General features: G+C 36.5%; 1 long non-coding RNA gene across 2 annotated transcripts; it reads left to right on the forward strand.

Annotated features, from left to right (window-relative positions):
* Positions 1 to 76: 76 nt before the first annotated feature.
* On the forward strand, positions 77 to 20,123 carry LOC108498671. Of its 2 annotated transcripts, none has more exons than XR_001875260.1 (4): positions 77 to 333; positions 1,880 to 2,008; positions 3,497 to 3,609; positions 20,019 to 20,123. It is a non-coding gene; the product is annotated as an uncharacterized LOC108498671 (long non-coding RNA). The 2 variants fall into 2 exon arrangements; XR_001875261.1 differs by having other exon boundaries at positions 96 to 154.
* The last annotated feature ends 572 nt before the right edge of the window (positions 20,124 to 20,695 follow it).

A 20,695-nucleotide genomic window follows, 5' to 3' on the forward strand; every position in this document is an offset into this window, starting at 1 on the left:
GTGACTTCAGATGGCCTACACCTTGGGTGGGTACAGTAGTGTAACAGGGTGTTAGTACTACAGGATGAAAGGAATATCAGAATCACTGCTGCCATGATGCAGCAGGACAAGTGCCTGAGTCCCGTGGTTCTGCTTGTGTTCTTGCTGAGTGCAGGTCATGCCAGCCAGAATGAGAGGGGCATCTAGAGAAAAAGTCCTGGTTATCACACACCTGAGAAGTAAATTTTATATACTTTGGGATTTTTACCAGTAATCCTTGCTCACATACAAAGCAGAGGAGACAAATGAAATAAAAACAAGACAAACATCAGAGCTTCTTGTTGCCCTCGTGAGGTCTGCAACAAAATTTTCATTGATTTCAGTGGGGAATTTTTTTGCATTTGGCTTGCACTAGCCACCAAAGAAATTATGAGTCAAAGACACTTCTCTCAGGCAGTTTGAGTAATGTCCATTATGTAAAAACTAGTCTTCAGCCTCATGCTATTTTCCCAGTAATTTTGGAGATTTTACGTTTGTTGTTTTTAGAAACACACTTTTTCAAAGAACCCTAAGAATTCATCTGCCATTTGTGTATTCATTCAGCCTTCTCTCTGTGAAAGTCTATTTACCTTGAGAAAAGATGTGTAATGGTTTTATATGGGACATAAAATTTCTCTCATAAATGTGATATGACTTAATAATTAATGAATGTCAAAAGACAAGCTGGAAAGCCTAAAGTGTAACTTCTATCTTACTTTCCATCATCTCAGACTTTCAAATAGGTCAGGGTTTATAACTAGGTAGATATTAAAAGTCCAATTCTTTTTATATTGAAACCCTGTTTCTCCCTTTATGTGCCTCTGCCCGTATAACGTAGCATCAAAATTAGGTAAATATAATGAAATTTATTTCCAATTTAATGTTCCTTAAAAATGTAAGAATGTCATACAGTATTACATATATTACTCCACCATCTTGTATATATAAATTAAAGTTAGCCTAATAATAATAGTAATATTTATAGACTAATTTAAATATGCCTTTTTTTTTGCTAGCATGTCTGGAGAAAGTGAATTGTAGGTATTATTAGAAATACAACAATTTTTCTGGACAATTAAATGTAAAGGGAAATTCTAAGTTTCTAAGTTTTGTTTGACAGAAACAGGATGCTTTCTTTTGATTAAGTGATTTTAGTGTATATTTTTAGTTAGGTTGACAAAATTATTTACATAAATGTGTTAAAATCCAGATGAAAAATATACTAATTGGATGGAAAGCAATCAATAGAATTTTATAGAATATAGGGCTGACATATGGTCTGAATAATTTTGCAATTTTCTGTGACTTCTTGAATATAAAAATTTCAAAATTATATTAAGACATTAGACAGCACTTTCGAAGTGTTTACTTTCATAAAAGGGAGTCAGATGCCTGACAAGATTTTAAAGCACATAATAGGGCTACTATACCTACTAGCAACTGCATTGAGAGTTGTGAAAACTGGCATAACAGGGTATTTTTTGTGCCTATATACATGACAGATACATATCTTTTTCCATTTTCCTAGAATTAAGCTTTGCGCTTCACGTATATCAGCTTCTGCTCTGCTCCTACATATTTTACTTCTGTTCTATTTCTTGGAACACTTCTTTGTTTGTTTTCCCTTTTCCTTCCCAGCTCTTTTTTATCTCCTTTTTTCTATGTGGAAAGAGAATATTTGTTGAGGAGACAGCATACAATAAATGCTTCACTTAGACAGAGGTCAGCAAAATTGCCAGTAATATCCCTGGTCAAAAAAATAAGCTGACACAATTCAGGCAGATTTGCAATTGACTCCATAACTTTGTCTTATCAAGATACTATATAATGCAGCACTGAATTGCTAACTCATTTCTTGCAGAAGAACAAGGCAGTGGAAGATACAAAGTCATTGGAAGAGTACATAAAGAGCTTGAAGAATTAACTTCTGAATCCAGCAAACCAATAGAGAAAAAATATGACACCAATCTTCTAGCCTGATTTCAGTAAGGTGGTGCTATTAATACAATTCTGTTTACTAAGTTTAATTATTTTTCTTCTGAAGTTGGACTACTTCCAAATGCATACTTTAATTGTTATTCTCCTTGGAAAATGCAGTCCAAATCTTCCCTTTCGTTTAAATTCAAAGCCAAATAAATGTTTTTATATCCTTTTAAGACAGAATATTCATTGCAATTTTTAAAATAAAGATAACTAAATACATAGTTGTTATAAGCTTAGTAACAGTAGATTATCAAATATATTTACATACTTAGCAAGTCACTGGTTTAACAGACAGATTTCTTTCTTGGTGTTCTTTCAGGAGTCAAGGAGAAACAAACATTTGGGACCTATTTTGTTGTCCTCCTTTTGAATTATAAATCAGCACTGGAAGTGGAAAGAATGCTGTAGTTCTTGCAGTGAAAGTCACTATTCAGATAAATTGAGAATAATTTGGTTTATTTTTAAAATACTGTCTAAAGTTTGGCATGGATATATTTATTCCAAATAAAGTGAAAATAAACCCAAGATCAAAAAATGTAAAATGATGCATGCAAACTATATTTAGAATAGTCCTAATGTAATTCTCAGTTGCTGGATTGATTTGATCTTCTTATTGTGGGGAGAAATTGGACTCTGAGATATTATCAACAGCTTCTAACTCCAATTTGATTATTGCTATAATCCTGACAGTGATTGATTCTGAGTAATTATTTCAGAAGCAGAATTAGATTAAAAAACAATATTCCAGATTATTGAAGACTCCAGCCCATCCTTGTAATTAGTTCCGTCTTAGGATGTATGATGCTATCATATTTGAATAATTCAGTGTGAGTTATTCACAAGCAGCCTATGCGACTACACTTTTAAAGGAAAAACAGATAAACAAGAAAACATAATATTTCAAGAAACATTACATTGTAAATTAGCAGCCTCATTGCAGTAAAGTTTACTTTGCCAATGTTTTCAGTTTACCACGTAGCTCCTAAAATATTACTGAGTACTAAGTGAAAGCCTGGTGCTACAATAATCAGTGATCATGCAGTCATAATGGTGATTTATGATTACTCATGGTGTCATTATCATCATAATTATAGGCTATGAATTAATTTTTCACAATTGGCATCTGAATAATTTTCAACTGTAGGCCTTTCCTTTGTGAGAAGAATTACTTGCAGATAACGGCCATAAAGAATGGAGTCATGAGAATGAGCCCAACCAAAAAAAACACGTTTAAAGTTCTTGAGCAATATTCACTTACTGTTTTCATTAATTTTGTTTACAGTAATGATGGTTTGGACTAAATGAAGCTTCATTGTGCTAAATACTTTAACGAATATGTAGAATGAATGGTAGCTGTCCAAAACACAAGAGTAACAGGATCTTATCAGAAAATAAATAAAGAAATATGTCTTACATATTGTAATTAGTGGAAACTAATGTCCGCATTTTTTTTTCTCCCTTCTTTTTTGCCTTTCTCTCACCTGATTAATTGAAGGAGTGGACTCAAAATATTCCATAATCCAGAATCATTTTGAAGATCATGATTCCTGTGACTTCCTTGGAGCCCAAGGTGGAGCGATCCACCCTGGAGAAACCTCTTTTCATCAGGTACACTGGGATTTGAGAATAAGCAGTTTTTCTCCAGACACATTCTGTTGGGCTGATGTGTCAGGGTTTTGACTAAGACACAAGAAGAAAAGTTATTTCAGGGCTGTTCCAGCTAGATCCAGAGAGGTATTGAGTCAGAAGGAAAGGAAGGTATTTAATTCTATGGTGAAAGAAGCAGAGTCAATAAGTCACTGCATCATATATGGAAAACTCTTATGATTCCAAATATCCCAGGCTTTGATCCTGGGAAGATTTCAATCTTTCATCTTTTTGTCCTCATCTAAAGCTCAAGTCATGTTCTAAAGGAGAGTGATGTAGCGGAGGGTGGAATAGTTGAGAAAAGTGTTGATCAATTTTGAGAAGTTGAACAAGGATAAATGAAATGAGAAAAAGGACATAGAACTAAAAAATTGATGGGAAACTGACTAAAACTTTTGACTTTTTAATTTCTTTTTGCAGCTGTTTTCATCTCTTAAAGTGCCAAAACCTTATAATACATGTTATTTTAAACTATTAAGTGTACATGCAGTAAATTAATCTTGAATATGGGATGGCATCAGAAATTAATTCTATTAATCTAATTCTACTAATTCTATTAATCAGAAATTAATACAGTGGCCTTGGTGGTAACAGAAATTAATATGATTAAGAACAATTGTGAATTTTAGTCTGTTAGTCTGTTACAAATCAACATAGCTCTGATGCCTAAGCATGGCACAAAATTTAAAAGTACAAAAAGATATGTCCTGTTTGAGCAGTATAAGATTAATGAGCATTCCATGTGAATAGACACAGTCTAACAACAGTTCCTTATTTTGCACCATGTTCACAGTTCTTTCTATCACTGGGAAATAAACAACATAATGCCAACACACAACAGATGATGAAAACCTCAATCTCTTACAAAGCATGTATGGAAATTAGCACTTCTCTTGTATCTCTGACTTTCCCAAAGGGATTATATGTACTTTAGCCTTTAGTAAAGACGATGATCTATTCCTGTTTCTTGAAAATTCTTTGGAATAAAAATGCACTAATGTATTTAGGACAGGCTCATGGAAGCAGTAGATAAGGTTACTGGAAGAACTTTTTCATGAAACTCCAGATTAAAGTCTTCAGAACATGAGTAGATGTTCATTTGAACCTCCTCTTTTATTTTTTTTTTTTGCATGAAAATCCTCCTTTTTTTTTCTTCTAAATATAGTAACATATTTTGGTTTTTTACAGTACTTCAAAACAGGTAGAGTTCTTGATAATAAATGCACTGAATAGTATTCTAATGAAAAAAAGATTTCTGTAGGTTGTAGATTGAACAACTATAACTTCTCTTAGCTTCTCTGACAATGTTGAAGGACAAAATCCAGTGGTCAGGTAGTATTTTTTTAATCAGCACTAAACTGATGACCCCTGAGGTTTATGAAGTTGTATTACTCCCTTCACCACCACATTACTTTTTTCTTTTTAATCAACAGTATTAACCATATTGGTAATTTTGATTAAGACTATATCAAGAACAATTTTTATATAAATAATGTTGTTTAGACATTAGACACAGAGTAAAAGGGAGCAGTTTGGCTGCATATTTTCAGTAGAGAAATACTTTCCACATTCTAGGCTGCGTAAAATAATCTTATTCTTCTAGTGTATCACACTCTATATAGCTCTTACTTCTTGTTATTTAAGAGTATAGCAATTTAAACAACTCTTATTTCCTATATTTACTCTTTTCTTGTATTATTTCTAACAAAAAGGGGAAGCCTTATGAGAAGCTGCTGAGATCTCTTGGTTTTTTCATCCTGAAGAAGAGGTGACTGAGGGGAGACCTCATTGCAGTCTTCAACATTCTCACGAGGGAAAGTGAAGGGGCAAGTACTGATCCCTTCACTCTTGAGACCAGTGACAGGACTCAAGAAAACAGCATGAAGCTGAGTTGAGGGAGATTTAGGCTAGACATTAGGAAAAGTTTTTTCACCTAGAGCATGTTTGGGCACTGGAACAGGCTCTCCAAGGAAGTGTTCACAGCACCGAGTCTGTCTGAGTTCAAGAAGCATTTGGACAATGCTCTCAGGTACACGGTGTGATTCTTGGGATGTCCTATGCAGGGCTAAGCGTTGGACTCAATGATCCTTGTGGGTCCTTACCAAGTCAGGATATTCTATGCTTTAAGATAAGAAGGTTTCTTTACATCATTAAGACAGAAAAAACAAATCCTCTGATAACAACCCTTCTACTGTCCTGAAACACTTTAGACTGCTTAACCTCCCACTCCTTTTCAAGTTTGCTGTTCCCAGATAAAAATGCTAGCCTGTTCAAAATGTTTATTTTTTTAGTGAACATCAAACTAAACACCTGTAACTAGTGACAAATTCTCTATTCTTTTATGTTGTTGAGTGTATAGAAACAAGAGAAAATTCTTTCAATATTAAACCAGTATATCTTGATTTCTCCAAAGGAAAAAACACATGATTTTCTTATATATATTACTTTTCCTCATCTCTTACTTATAACAACACACACACTTTGACTAGCAGTGTGACTAATAATATTGCCTACATAGTAAGTGAATCTCTGTCACTCTATAAAAGTTTTCTTATCTTTCTTAGCTTGTCTTCATTATAACTAACCAAATTCACTCTCTTCCAAATGATTTCTTTTCTGCCAGTATTAAGGGAGTGCCATTCAAATAAAAAGAAACAAAAAAAAGAAAAACAAAGAAGCTATAAAATATAAGTATTTAAATATGATTAACATTTTTTTTCCGTAATGTCATTTCAACAAATGTAGAGGAAATTTTCTCTGTTTTCAAAGCCAATCATATAAGAGGGACCTGAAGAAAAAAGAACCCTCCACATGCATCACAATTCTCTTCTTGCTGCAGCCATTTCTTACATGCTTAGGTGATACATCCATCCTCATTAGATATTGTTCTTTTTTACGGGCAGACTATCTTGAACAATCAACTACACTAGACCTTACACAGAATAAAAAATAACCTACCTTTGTTCCTTTAGACCCTTTTACACAGTCTCCTGTCCCTTCTTTCAATTAATATTGTCTTTTCTAAAATCACTAGACACTTTATATTTAATTTCCTGTGTGTTCATATACGCCAGAATACGTTAAATTACTTTCTTTTGGCATAAAATAGTTCAGTTACAATACATATACAGAGAGTAAGATATGTTCTTGTCTCCTTAATCTACTTCAATCAAACATTTTTCACACGAGTACCCTAAAATGTAAATATTCTATACAAAAAATTAGTATAATATTAATATTGTAACATCACTGTGAGAAAGTAGACATCTTTCTAGAACAGATATTAACTATTTGTAAATAAAAGTTTCTAAAATTATTTTCTGTATTAATACATATATGTGAAATTTAGCAGCCAAGTTCAGGAACAAAGGTCAAGAAGCTGAAAACTTCAATGAACAACTGATAATCACTTATGATGAATCACAAAGGTGAAACTGAACTATAACACCTACATCTACTGAAAAAAAAAAACAATTGTCAGGAAATCACTCAAGTACATGTGTAGATATTAACCCCTTAGCATTACATATGCTTAGGTATTTAGCTTTAATTAAGGATTCATTTTAATGTATTTAAGGTAATTTATTTGCAGTCTCATCACCATTATTATAATTCATCATACTTTCATGCCTGGATATTTGACACGGCTAAACAGAACAACCAGTAAACAAGTGAACAAATCAACATCTGAATAAGATGAATTTCAAGAAAATATGTACAACTTTTTGTCGTGTACATTTGGAATTACTTTTTATTTCCAAACCCAGAGCTGCTTGAAATGTCTTTCATTTATTTTTCTGCCAACTATAATTTTTCTAAAACTTAGCCTAATTCTTCTACACCTGTTTTCTTCTTTGTATGAGAGCTCTTATTACGGATGATATTTTGTGGAAGTGTCTTTCTTCTGCTTTTTGTATTTTGGGCATTGGAGTAGAAAATGGCTTTCGGTTTTGATCTCTACTCTGTCTCATCAGTTGTAGACCCAGTCTTCCATAGATTTCTAGTACATTTTCTGTCATTCCTGGTTTCAAATTCTAATCTGTGGTAACAGAGTCTGTATTTTGCTAGAGCAAATAATCTGCATATAAAGCTAAGATTGCAATAGAAAATTTGTCTGAAGTTTCTCTTCACTCTCACAATCCAGACTTTTATTGAAGGAAAAAATGTATAGGAAAAAGATTGTGTTTCTGTCTACATATAGTTACATATCTTAAATTAATCTTTTGGCATACACACAAATTTTAAATATGGCAAGGTTCCATCTAGAGTCTTTCCTTCAACCTGCTTTAATGTCTAATTAGAATTCACGTCAGGAAAGATGTATGATTTGTCCTTTTTGAGGATGCTTGTTTAGCATAAGTACAAGACTATCTCAAGTCACTGTATATATCCATTTTTATTCAAAAGTGTTTTTTGCATATTGCTACTAGTATACTGCTCCTGAAGAATACAGTGCAGAGATACCTCTAGTGAGCCATTTTTAAGTTAATTAGCATGGCACTGGGAGCTGTCTGGGCATGGTAGCAGGGAACACCACAGAGGCTAAATTATCCTTCTTCTAAAGCAGTTTTTCAGTAGATTAGATTTCACTTCAACTGAACTTCATGCTATTGTAATTACTTTGCTCCTGGATGTCTGAGTAAACCTGTGAAAATCTAGTTCGGATTTCTGTAGTTTTTAATGTAGAGATGCTGAAAATGCCACTGACTAGCCCTTATTGATAGGACAAAATTTTTGTAGTCTCACACAAGTTTTATTCTGAAAATTTGAATAAAAAAATTAAACAAAAGGAAATGCCAGCACCAAGTTAGTATTAAACATCCTATAATTTGCATCTTTCCTGGTGAAAACTCTGATGTTGTTTCACCTCAAACTTCTGTGGACTAAATGATATCTGATAATTTGAAAGAAACAGATTCTACTAGTAAATGAGAAATTAAGAACTGCCCCTGTACAGGTAAATTCTCTTTTGACCTAAAGCTCCCACAAGACAGTGTTCTGCTCTACTTTGTCTTCATCCCAACCATGCCACAGATGTGAAGAAGGAAAGAAGTGTGGAAAGAAAACATAAGGCAATGAATTTGTGCCTTTCTGTGTTTCTTATTCTGCTAACACAGTGGAATCTAATTCTTTGGTTACTTGATCACTAGTTTGTAGTAATATAAGTCATGTTAACTCAACTCATCATGGCTGGGCTTCGTGAATGAAGATTTGGGAAAGACTCTATCCACATTTATTACAAACACGCTGATGACTAATAAGGCCAATATGAGATAGATACGTCCGATTGCAAAAGGTGCAGCAGAAAGACTCCTTAGGAGGTATATTCTGCAAGGCACAATTCTTTCTGCATTGTCTTTTCTCCTCAAGAGTGATTCTGCGTGCTTTCTCAAAGGAAGCAGCAGCGTTATAGATGACGCGTCTCCAGGCCTCCCGATTGGAGGCCAGAGTAGACCAGTTATGGTGGTCAATATGGACAAGGCTGAGATGTTGCTTCAGGGAGTTCTTGTATCTTTTCTTCGGGGCTCCTCTCTTGCGGCAGCCAGTGGGAAGTTCACCATAGAGTAAGATCTTCGGGAGGCGGTGGTCCTTCATCCTTGAGACGTGTCCTGCCCAACGCAGTTGTGTTCTCAGTAACATGGCCTCAATACTTGTGACTGCTGCTTGCTCTAGAACAGATGTATTGGTTACATAATCTGACCAGTGGATGTTTAGGATTGTACGGAGACAGCGTTGATGGAAACGTTCTAAGAGTCACAGGTGGTGGCGGTAGATGACCCATGATTCAGATCCCTATGAGAGAGTAGACAGCACTATGGCTCTGTAAACACTGATCTTGGTACTTTTCTTCAAGTGTTTATTACGCCATACTCTTTTATGGAGTTTTCCAAAAGCACTATATGCCTTTGCTAACCTGTTGTCTATCTCTCCGTCAATCTTACCATCCGAGGAGATGAGGCTACCTACATAATTAAACTGCTGAACTGATTTGAGCTCTGGTGATATGGGGATGATGGAAGACTTCCTGAGGTGCGGGTTGATAGAGAACTTCTGTCTTCTTTAAGCTGACTTCCAGCCCAAAGAGCTCAGCAGCATCTGCAAAGAAGGATGTTAAACACTGCAGAGCTGCTTCTGTGTGGGCAACAAGGGGGGCATCATCAGCATAAAAGTCTTAGTGTGGGCCTTCAGTCGCCTTAGGTTGAATAGGCTTCCATCAGTACGATATCGAATGTAGATACCGTCCTGATCATTGAGGTCTGCCATGGCCCTTTGGAGCATCACGCTGAAAAAGATTGTGAATAGAGTTGGTGCAAGAATGTTAACTCAACTACTCAACTACTAAAACCAGAACCAGTTTTACCCCAGCAGAAGTCAGCAGCTCTCCTTTTCTCCCAAGCCTTTACTTGAAGAATGCATGGAAGCCAGTGAAAAGCTGAGTCTGGTTTACCAGTAATAAGAATGATTTGTTGCATATCAACAAGGACTTCTATCCTGAGGAAAGTGTGGTCTCCTGTTCCTAGTCATACTGAATACTTAGGTTTTCATATGAAATTAAATAACATAAATTAAATCTATTTTATGTGATCTGTTACAACAAATGTGGGTAGGGCTAAGGAATGTGAAAATTCCTAATGTATTGCTGCTCTTCTGTAAGTAATGATGCTGGACATGTTTCAAACTTTAATGTTTTCTCTTGGGCTTAATAAACTCATAAAAATATCCACTAAATTAATTTGTTTTCTAACTTCTTTTAATGATCTTGGACTTGAATGTATACACTCTGATCTTAGAGGGCTAGCATTGTGCAAGTTTCAAACCTTTCAATAATCATTAACTCTGTTATCAAGATACTTTCTAATTTCTTCTCTTTTGTCCTGGTAAATCTAATTTCTGAGGTAGGTAAACGTTCATTGATTTCATTTGTACAGGCTGTGCTTAAGTAATTGGTTAACATCCTTTCTATTTTCTTATCCCGTGTCTGTCTAATTCCATGCTAAGCACTCCTCTGAAGGTGACTTTTTCGCCGTTACCAATTCACAAAATGGACTGGATATTCTTAGTCATTTATGTGAGAAAGCCTTCACAGAATCATCATTTGTTATATGTCTTTTGTGGGAGATCTCTTAATTCTTATAGATAACTTTCTGTTCCTATGCAATTGCCTGAAATTGCCCCACTGAAAAACTCAGGTATAACAATGTGTTTTTCAAGTCAAGAAAAGTTTTAATTCAAATTATGGTCAGAAATATTTCAGAAACTATCCTGGGAACAGATTATGAAGAAAACCTTATGGCCTCCTACATGACTCCTGGATTTTGTGTTAAAATTGTCCAGCACCTTACATTTGTTTATAACTTCTTTATTTGATTGCGCTGCAGAAATAAATATGAAAATATATAATAGAATAACCCTGCTGCATTTATTTTATAGCAACAAATCAACTTTACTCTGTGATTACATTCTCAATTTTTCACATTTCAGAGATAATCTTAGCCTCAACATTGTGAAGGCCAGAGCTGACTCCAGGTTCTAACAGACAGTTCCTGTTATGCAAAAACTAGGGTATTTGAGAACAAAGAGAAGTGGCAGAGAATCTATCTTTATGATATAATAACATTACCAGTGAGATTAGTGTGAAACAATGCAGTTAAAATGGAACAATTGATATCATTGGTATTTATATCATCACTTCCAGGTTACAGTGTTAACTCCTTATGGAAGTTAATGGGACATTTCATATATTCTCAGTCTGGTTTTGCTATTCTACTTGGTAAGTTTTTACACTCTATTCTTGTTTAAAGAGACACCTTTCCTTCCTAAAGAATTAAAAAAATTTTAAACAGAAATAAACCCAAAGAAGATGATCCAGAGTTAGTTTTGGTTTATGATGTCATAATTCTGGATTAGCTTTGTTATGAACTTTTTGGTGCTCACAAGATGAAAAGTCTACTTTTCCTTTACAATTTCTGTTTATTTTTTACCATATAACAGAAGATATTTTGATATTTCCTTTATAAGTATTTTTGACCGGTTTTATTAGTGGATGTTTGCTTTTATCACAGAAATTGCCATTGTAATGAACTCTAACATGTCTTTGCTACATTCTCACTAGAAACTCTAATAAATCACTGAGGTTTTTGATAGACATGTCTTGTGAAATGAGATGAAACAGTAGGGAGCAGAGTTTGTGTTGTCCTTCCATGGATTTCTGTGTTTTACATATCAGTAAACTCAGTATCCAGAAAACCACTTTCAGAAATATCAGTTTTCCATTCTGTCTTATTACATACGTCTGCCTGAAAAAATTACTCACATATTTCTTAAGGATTCTTTTAATTTGTGTGGTTTTTAGTAGGTGACAAGATTTCACATCATAATGTGCAAAGAGAAGTAGGATCACAGGCTGAGATTGATGTGAGGCAGATGAAAAGCACAGCACTGAAGAAAGACAGCTGCCATTGGTGTCTGAGTGCCTACAGAATGAGAACGTGAAACCTGATAAAGGAAGGATTGAGAAGTCTGGGCAGTTTGAAGTAGAGATGGTTTGGGCTTCTAGGCAACCTGCCTTCTGATTTGTAGTCACTGAGTGACAGAAAGCTATGGTTCGAATTGCTACCCAGATCCTTGTCCTGATATTGAGGTCTTTACAGGTCTTTCTGAGCGCATACTGTGAGTACAGTGGAAAATCTGTACAACACTGGGAGATTATTTTAACTCTGGGGGAGCCAGAGACCATAGGCCATTCAGTGGCCCAGGCTTTTAGTTTTGAAGACAATAAAGCAGAATCAGTTCCTCTGATTCTGTATTGTTGCAAGTCATTCTGGTACTGTCGCAAGCACAGTACTGAAGCAATTATCTGTCTTTGGTGAAGTCATTCATCCTGGGAATAACCCTATAAAGCACTATAGTATATATTTATGTGAACTACAGTATCACAGAATCACAGAACATGTTGAGTGAGAAGAGACCCACAAAGACCATCAAGCCCTGCACAGGATCATCTCCAAGAGTCACGCCATGTGCCTTAGAGTGTTGTCCAAACGCTCCTTAACTCTGGCAGGCTTGGTGCTGTGACCACTTCCTTGGGGAGCCTGTTCCAGTGCCCAAATACCCTAAGGGGGAAGAAACTTTTTCTAATACCCAATGTAAACCTCCCCTGACACAACTTCAGGTCTTTCCCTTGTGTTCTGTTTCTGGTCCACAATCCTAGACATCCACTGGTCAGATTATGTGACCAATACATCTGTTCTTGAACAAGCAGCAGTCACAAGTATTGAGGCCATTTTACTAAGAACACAGCTGCGTTGGGCAGGGCACGTCTCAAGGATGAAGGACCACCGCCTCCCGAAGATCCTGCTCTATGGTGAACTTGCCACTGGCTGCCGCATGAGAGGAGCCCTGAAGAAGAGATACAAGGACTCCCTAAAACAACATCTCAGCCTTGTCCATATTGATCACCATAACTGGTCTACTCTGGCCTCCAATCGGGAGGCCTGGAGACACACCATCTATAACACTGCTGATGCTTTTGAGAAAGCACGCAGAATCACCCTTGAGGAGAAAAGGCAACGCAGAAAGAATCGTGCCTTGCAGAATATACCTCCTAAGGAGTTTTTCAGCTGTGCCTTCTGCAACCGGACATAACTGTCTCGTATTGGCCTTTTCAGCCACCAACGTGCTTGCAACAAGCGAGGGTAGAGCCCTTCCCAAATCTTCGCTCGCGAAATCCAGCCATGATGATGATGTTTCTGCTCCCCACAGAAATCAGTGCCTGCCCCTCCTCTTTCCCTCACGAGGAAGTTGTAACTGCAATGAGGTCTCCCCTCGGTCTCCTCTCCTCCAGGCTGAACAGACCAAGTGACCTAAGCTGCTCCTCATAACAGCTTCTTCTCAAGGTCCTTCACTATCTTCATCGCCCTTCTTTGGACACTCTCTAACAGTTTAATGTCTTTGTGGTGCCCAAAACTGCACACAATATTCAAGGTGAAGCTACCCCAGTGTAGAGCAGAGCAGGACAATCCCCTCCCTTGATCAGCTCGTGATGCTTTGTCTGATGCCCCCCAGGACATGGTTGGCTCTCCTGGCTGCCAGGGCACTGCTGACTCATATTCAACTTGCCATTGACCAGGACCCCCAGGTACCTTTCCCCCAGGCACTGCTTTCCAGCATCTCATTTCCCAGTCTGTCTGTACAGCTGGGGTTGCCCCATCCCAGGTGCAGAATCTGGCACTTTGCCTTGTTGAATTTCATATGTTTGATGATTGCTCAATCCTCTAATTTGTCAAGGTCTCTCTACAGGGCCTCCTGGCCTTTGAGGAAATCAACAGCTCTTCCCAGTTTCATGTCATCTTCAAACTTGCTTAGTATCTCCTCCAGTCCTGCATCCAAGTCATTTATGAAGATGTTGAAGAGCACAGGGCCCAAGATGGAGCCCTGTGAAACCCCACTAGTGACAGGTCACCGGTCTAACGTTACCCCATTCACTATTACCCTCTGTGCTTGACCTGTGAGCCAATTGCTCACCCACCACATGATGTGTTTTTCCATCTATGTGTTGGACATTTTCTCCAGAAGGATCCTGTGAGAGACAGTATCGAAAGCTTTACTTTCGATATTTCGATTATTGAAATCCAAAGAGTTACATCAACTGGCTTCCCTTGATCAAGTATTTGATCAATTTTTACAGGACATCAGGTTTCATAAACAGAACTTCCTCTTATGAAGCTGTGCTGGCTGTGACCAACAACTGCATTGTCTTTCAGGCGTTTTTCAATACCTTCCAGAATAATCGTCTCCATAACTTTACCAGGCACTGAAGTGACACTAACAGGCTTGCAGTTTCCAGGGTCCTCCTTCTTCCCCTTTTGAAAACTGGGACAACGTTTGCCAGCTTCCAGTCAGCTGGGACTCTCCGGATTCCCAAGACCACTCAAAAATCATCAAGAGAGATTCTGTGATGACATCAGCTAGATCTTTGAGGATTCTGGGATGAATCCCATCAGGTCTCATAGGATCCAGCTTGAGCAGCATATCCCCCACAATTTCAGGGTCAACTTGGAGTTGATCATTCTGGTAATCATGGGCCTCCAGCTCAGGGCACCGAGACCCCCTTAGTCTATAATCAGTGTTGGAGAGAGAGGCAAAGAAAGTGTTAAACACCTCTGTCTTGTCTGTCCTTGATTGTGAGGTGACCATCCTCATCCTCTAATGGCCCAATGATATTTCTATACTACCTATTGCCATTAATATATTTGAAAAACTCTTTTTATTGTCCCCCGTGTTTCTGGCCAGTTTCCACTCGAGCTTTGGTCACACAAATTTTCTGCCTACAGTGTCAAGCAACATCTCTATTCACCCCATGTCACTTGACTGCTTCCACTGGGCCTACACTTCCTTTTTTGCCTTATTTCCACAAGAAGATTCCTGTTCATCCAAGCCAACCTTCTGCCTCTCCTGCTCGACTTCCAGCATTTGGGAACTATTGCTCCTGTGCCCTTAGGAGGTATGTTTAAAACGTACCGGCACTGATGGACCCCAGGACCTGTTAAACAATTTTAACATTTTTGTTAAAAAACTGTTTTTGCAGGTGCTGAAGTCCATCAGTGATGATACTTCCTCTTGTAGGTGCCCTGAGATTTTTTTTGGGTCAATGTAGGGGAAAAGGTCTAAGTAGTTATTACAGGTGCACTGCTAGCAGCACTTTACTGTTAGTTAGAATTACATGAGCTAAGCCTGCTATGAATTCTTGATGTTTTGGGGAATTATTGTAGATTTTCATCTCTCCTGCCATGAGGGCCAGTGATAAAAGCCAAATAAGAGATGGCATAAAAGCTGTCCATGGAACAGTTAAAAACATAAAGCAAGAACGTTTTAGAAGCTGTTAGGTACTACAGTTTTACCTTCAGGATACTCATAAGAAATGAAAAATGTTCTGTTTTGCTTTGTTCTCTGGTAGTGAAATGTTTGATGTGTGCTATTGTGTTTTGGGTGGATAGTGAAGCCATTTCTTGAGCAGGAATTACCTCCAGTTTGTTGTTGGCATTGCAGTTAAGCCCAAGTTGAATTGAATTTTCAGTAAAATTGGCTGGTTTTTTGTGGGTTTTTTTTGGTTGTGGTTTTTTTTGTTGTTGTTGTTGTTTGTTTAGTTTTTTTGTGGGGTTTTGTGATTTTTCTGGACTGTTAAAAGTTTTTGCTTCAAACAATATGCTCTGGCTGCTGTTGGGTACTTATAGCTAAAATATGTAAACAGAATGGACCAAGGTCATCCCTGGCGTAATTTACTGGAATTCAGCACTGTCACACCGGGAGTGAATTTGGCTCAATGTTTTGGCATTAGCAGTAAAGGTCATTCCTGCAGTTTGCCCTCGCTATAGAAAGTGTGATCAAAAAGTTTTCCGTTTTATTTCCCTTTTGATGGTCACATTAAATCTTATTACACTATTGGTGCTTACCTCACTGAGTGTCTGTGGGTTTTCTTTATAGGCAAAGCTTTCATCCCTGGACATCCATAAATAACTCTATTCACCACACTTTTTCCCACAGCATTTGAGTTATGCTTCCTAGCCGAGCCAAGTGTTAGCTTGCATGTTCTGCAGATGGATTTCTGAATCATTTTTGTCCATTTCAGAGAGGTGTTCTACCCCTGGATCTTCCATTCCAATCATATCCACCTGCATGTTCTCTCCAGCACCATGCCTTTGAGAGGGCACTTGTCCAACTTTTCTGATTAAAGTGGGTGCACTACTGTAGATACAGAGCCCTTGAAAGCAGAGGCTGCTGCTGCAAATTCACTTTTTAAATTTGTTTCTGAAAAAGATGCCACAATAAAAAGAGAAAAAGTGCTAACTGCATATTTTTTCAATAAAAGGGTTAGTATTTATGTACTTGGGGAAGTTATGACTCAGTTTTATATTATTCAGGATTTCATTTGTGTAAGTTACTTTCTGATTAGTTATTGATTATAATCAGAACCCTTAGAGCTAAATGCGCAATATAGCTAATAACCAGGTCTTCTGCAGATGAAGAGGATTCTTAAATATAATTTTGATGCACTTTACAATTTCTATTTATTGAACGTTGTCACAAATGGCAAATTGCAGCAAGCCATTGAAACTATGGCAGCAGCAGAAGGTTTGCAGTATTTCTGTAAGCAGGGGAATGACAGAATCTTAAAAAAGGTCTTTTTTCTCAGTCTCTAAAGTTAAAACAATAAAAAGCATTTTAAAATATCCCCTTCTATCTAATTTGTTTGGATGCAGGCTGGTTAAATCTCATGCATTGACTCTAAGACTCTTATAATAGGTAAGTGCTTCATCAGTTCCCACTGACTGGCAGGGGTTATAGGATCAGACAAGGGAAGAAAGTTCCTGAGGCTGCACCAACTGCTGTGTCACCTAGGAGGGTCCCTGGTCAAGGCATATTTCCCAGCTCCATGATCATGTTATTCCTACCCTATCAGGCCTCCTGGGCTTCAGATAACAGCCTATCAGAAGACTAAAAGCACCAGGTATTTATCCAGTATGTGTGCTGCTTTCAGTCCTGGGAGGTGACTTCAGAAATCTGCTCTGGACACAATAAAAAGCTTCTACTCAATAGGCAAAGGCACAAAAGAGGAATGATTAGTACAAGGCACAAAGAATTGATACCAAGCCCAGCAGCCCGTGGGAAAACAGAAGGGTGCTGTGGAACTAGCTGCAGAGTGAAACATGCTCCTTTGATCCAGGCAGTATATCTGGCTGCTTTTTAGATGTCTTTTTCATGCTTAGTGCATATTTGCTGGCAGCAGACATGGAGGTAAAAAATATGCACTGAATCTGTTAAAGGGCTCCCCTGAAGTTAATGGGAGCCTTTCAATGGGTTTTGGCTTAACATATTCTGTATCAGTGAGCTAGAGAACTGTGTTCTTCCATGAGTTTTGGTCAGTAAATTATAGTAGGCTATAAAAAAATATATAAATATTTATAACATAATCTCTGTCATGAGATAACATTGCATTAATATTCACTATAAATAGGAATCCTGCTGACAAGATTAGATAAAACTTTGAAAAAGCAAATTTATTGTCTAAAAAAGGCAATGCAAATCAAAATCAAGGTAAAAATTTTTCAGAATGTTTCGGAATTTTTCAGTTCAACCAAAAGTTATTAAAGTTGTGGGGGATTTTTTGCAAGTATATAATCTTTTTGCTGCTTTTAATTTGCATTTTGAATCAATCAAATCATGGAAAGTGAAACAGTAAAAATTGCAGCATAATACATAACACAGATAGTGAGTCTGTAAATGAATAAGAATTTATTTCAGGGAGAAACTAAGTCTCTTTGAAAATGACATATTTTTTTATGAACTTTGTCCAAACTTTTTAGCTTCTAATGAAAAAAAAGCCAACAAACAGTGGTTAAATAAAGCTTAGATTTTGAAATAAAATGTATTATTCGCCTTGTTAATAAAAAAGTTCTAATATCATTAAAAAAGCATATGAAACTCTAGTACAAACTCCATCAAGACTCTCATGTTAAAGATTTTCAGCTGAAGTTTTTTACCTCTTGTTGCATCTCTGTTACTTGATTCAAAACTCATGGCATGTATTCCGCATCTTAGTTATGAAATTGTTTGATGATAATCATAAACCCCTGACTACTAGATACAGAACCTGCAAAAGCTTTTGAAATTACGTCTTGAACACACAAAAAGAAATTTAAAAACCAGATGGAAAAATTATTTACCAAAATCCCATCAGAAATATATAGGCTTCGGCTATCCAGGTCAACAGAAAGGAAGTCATGGTGTAAACAGGGTAAAACAATGTAAAAAATATCTGATAAATTAGATTCATATGTCATAGTGACAAACTATGGAAGAATTGGAGTCTCTCTAGACTGTGGATCTGTCTTTGTATTCACCCTCCTCTGCAGAAGTCATAAGACACTAAAGAGTAATCCCAGATGACAAGTCCCAGACTAAATGATCATTCCATATTTTCATTCTGGAAATTCAGACTGCCCAAGCAATTAAAATAAAGGAGAGTCTTGGGATTTTAAGTGTTATTACACTAAATGGTATCTTCTATTTTGTATGAGGAGGAGAAATCATGAATGCAAAGAAAAAATTTCTAAATGCTTCAATTTATTTTCAAACTGTACTTTAAATGAGCCCATTTATATATCTAGAAGAGGTCTCATTAACTGATTTGAAGCTGGGTTAGAGCTTTATAGCCTCTTTTCACTTTCTGAAAACTTGATGTCTCGTTTCATTATGTCACAGTTTTTAATTCTAGCGGAGGTAAACCTAGACAATATTCCTAAGTATATGATAATTGGTGGGATGTATGAAGTGAAATTCATATCCTTCACATCCATGGATTTACTGGTTGCAATTCTTACCGTTATCATCTATGACAAAGCAAAAAGACTTTTCCATTACTCCTTGGCTAGTTCTTAGTTTCAGGATGAATGATCTGTAATCTGATTATATGTATCTTAACCAAAACATTTAATCTATTTTATGTACTTTCTTTTTAATTGAAGAATTTTCAGTCACACTGAGAAAGGATGTATCTGGGACTGACATCAGATCATTAGATCCTTCTCAAAGCCATTGGTACAAGGGATGTGGTTATCATTCTTTCACTCTATGTATGTGTATATTATATGCTATAGTGGATGGAGATTTGCCCAATATGCTTAAAATTTTTAAATAATTTGTAGCTATAAAACCCAAGTTCTAGAATTTAATCTTTTTATAATAAATTTATCTTTTTGAATTAATTTCTTTAACCTCTGCTTGAAAGGGATCAAAATAGACAGACGTCTGGACGTCTGGAGATGTAACAGCACATGTACTGATATGTGAGCATATCTGCATGAGCTTTGTATGAAACAGAGACCTACCCAAAGTTCTCTCTAAATGTTTCTAGCCTGCTAATCTGTTCTAACTGTCCAGTGTAAAACAGACCCTAAAAACAACAGAAAACCCCCAACCCAATAAAACCAAATCCCAGCAAACAACAAACAAAACAAACAAATGAACAAACAAAGCCCAAACAAAAAACCAAACAGAAAACCAAACCAAAAGAACCCATCTAACCCCAAGACAAATTTCCTTATCAGGCTTATTGTTTTGATTAAGCACAGACAAATATATCCCATTTTCTTTTTCATGGAAAACACATCATATAATGTACATATGTCTTTCTTTCAAGCATACATGTGTGTCAGCAGTAGAGCACTGTCAGACTGCTAATTGCAAATTCACTCTAGGTTACGTTTAATAGTCCAGGAACTTTGATGAATTAGAACAATTTTCAGCAGACTAGTGAAATTCAAAGCTGTATCTGTATGACAAATATGGTATGTCTTTCTTTTCTCTAATAGGAAAGATGTCTATTTTTCCTCATCCCCTAAAAGTGGCAACTGATTGCCTGAAAGTCAGTGATCAACCATATCTAATTTTTGCTTGGAAAGGACTGCCATTGCGATAAAGAGCTAAAGATAATCTCTTAGGAATAGCATCAGTTTACAAAAATACAAGCAAGGTATGATGCTCTCCAATAAAATTTTTTGTGCTGTACTTGAATGCTCTGATTTATAGTTGCTTAATATTGTGGAAATTACTTACAGTGGTAAATAAAATCTCAATAAAATCTCAACGTTTTAAAACTGAGACAATATGACAAGACTGAAGTGATTTTTATACTATTTTAATGCCTTTGTCTTGGAATTCAGATGACATTGTGACAGCATGTCACACAATTTATAAAAAAATAGCTAAAAAAATAAAATAAACACTGGGGGCATAAATCTTGTCTAAGATCATGGTACATGCTCTCTTTCAGTCAAGAGTATGTGTTTGTGTATATATATATATGGGGGGGTTGGGGGGGGTGTATAAAACAGGTCCAAAACCATGACAAACTATAGAAAAATTCAGATTATAAAATACAAAAGCAGAAGCTGTGGCTAGAAAAAAAAATCAAATTAAATAGAAAAGATAGATGTAAACAATAACAAGGTAAAACAAACAAACAAGCAAATTTGAAAACCAGCTTCTT

The sequence above is a fragment of the Lepidothrix coronata genome, unplaced genomic scaffold (assembly GCF_001604755.1).
Source record: "Lepidothrix coronata isolate B3197 unplaced genomic scaffold, Lepidothrix_coronata-1.0 Scaffold62, whole genome shotgun sequence".
Taxonomy (NCBI): Eukaryota; Metazoa; Chordata; class Aves; order Passeriformes; family Pipridae; genus Lepidothrix; species Lepidothrix coronata.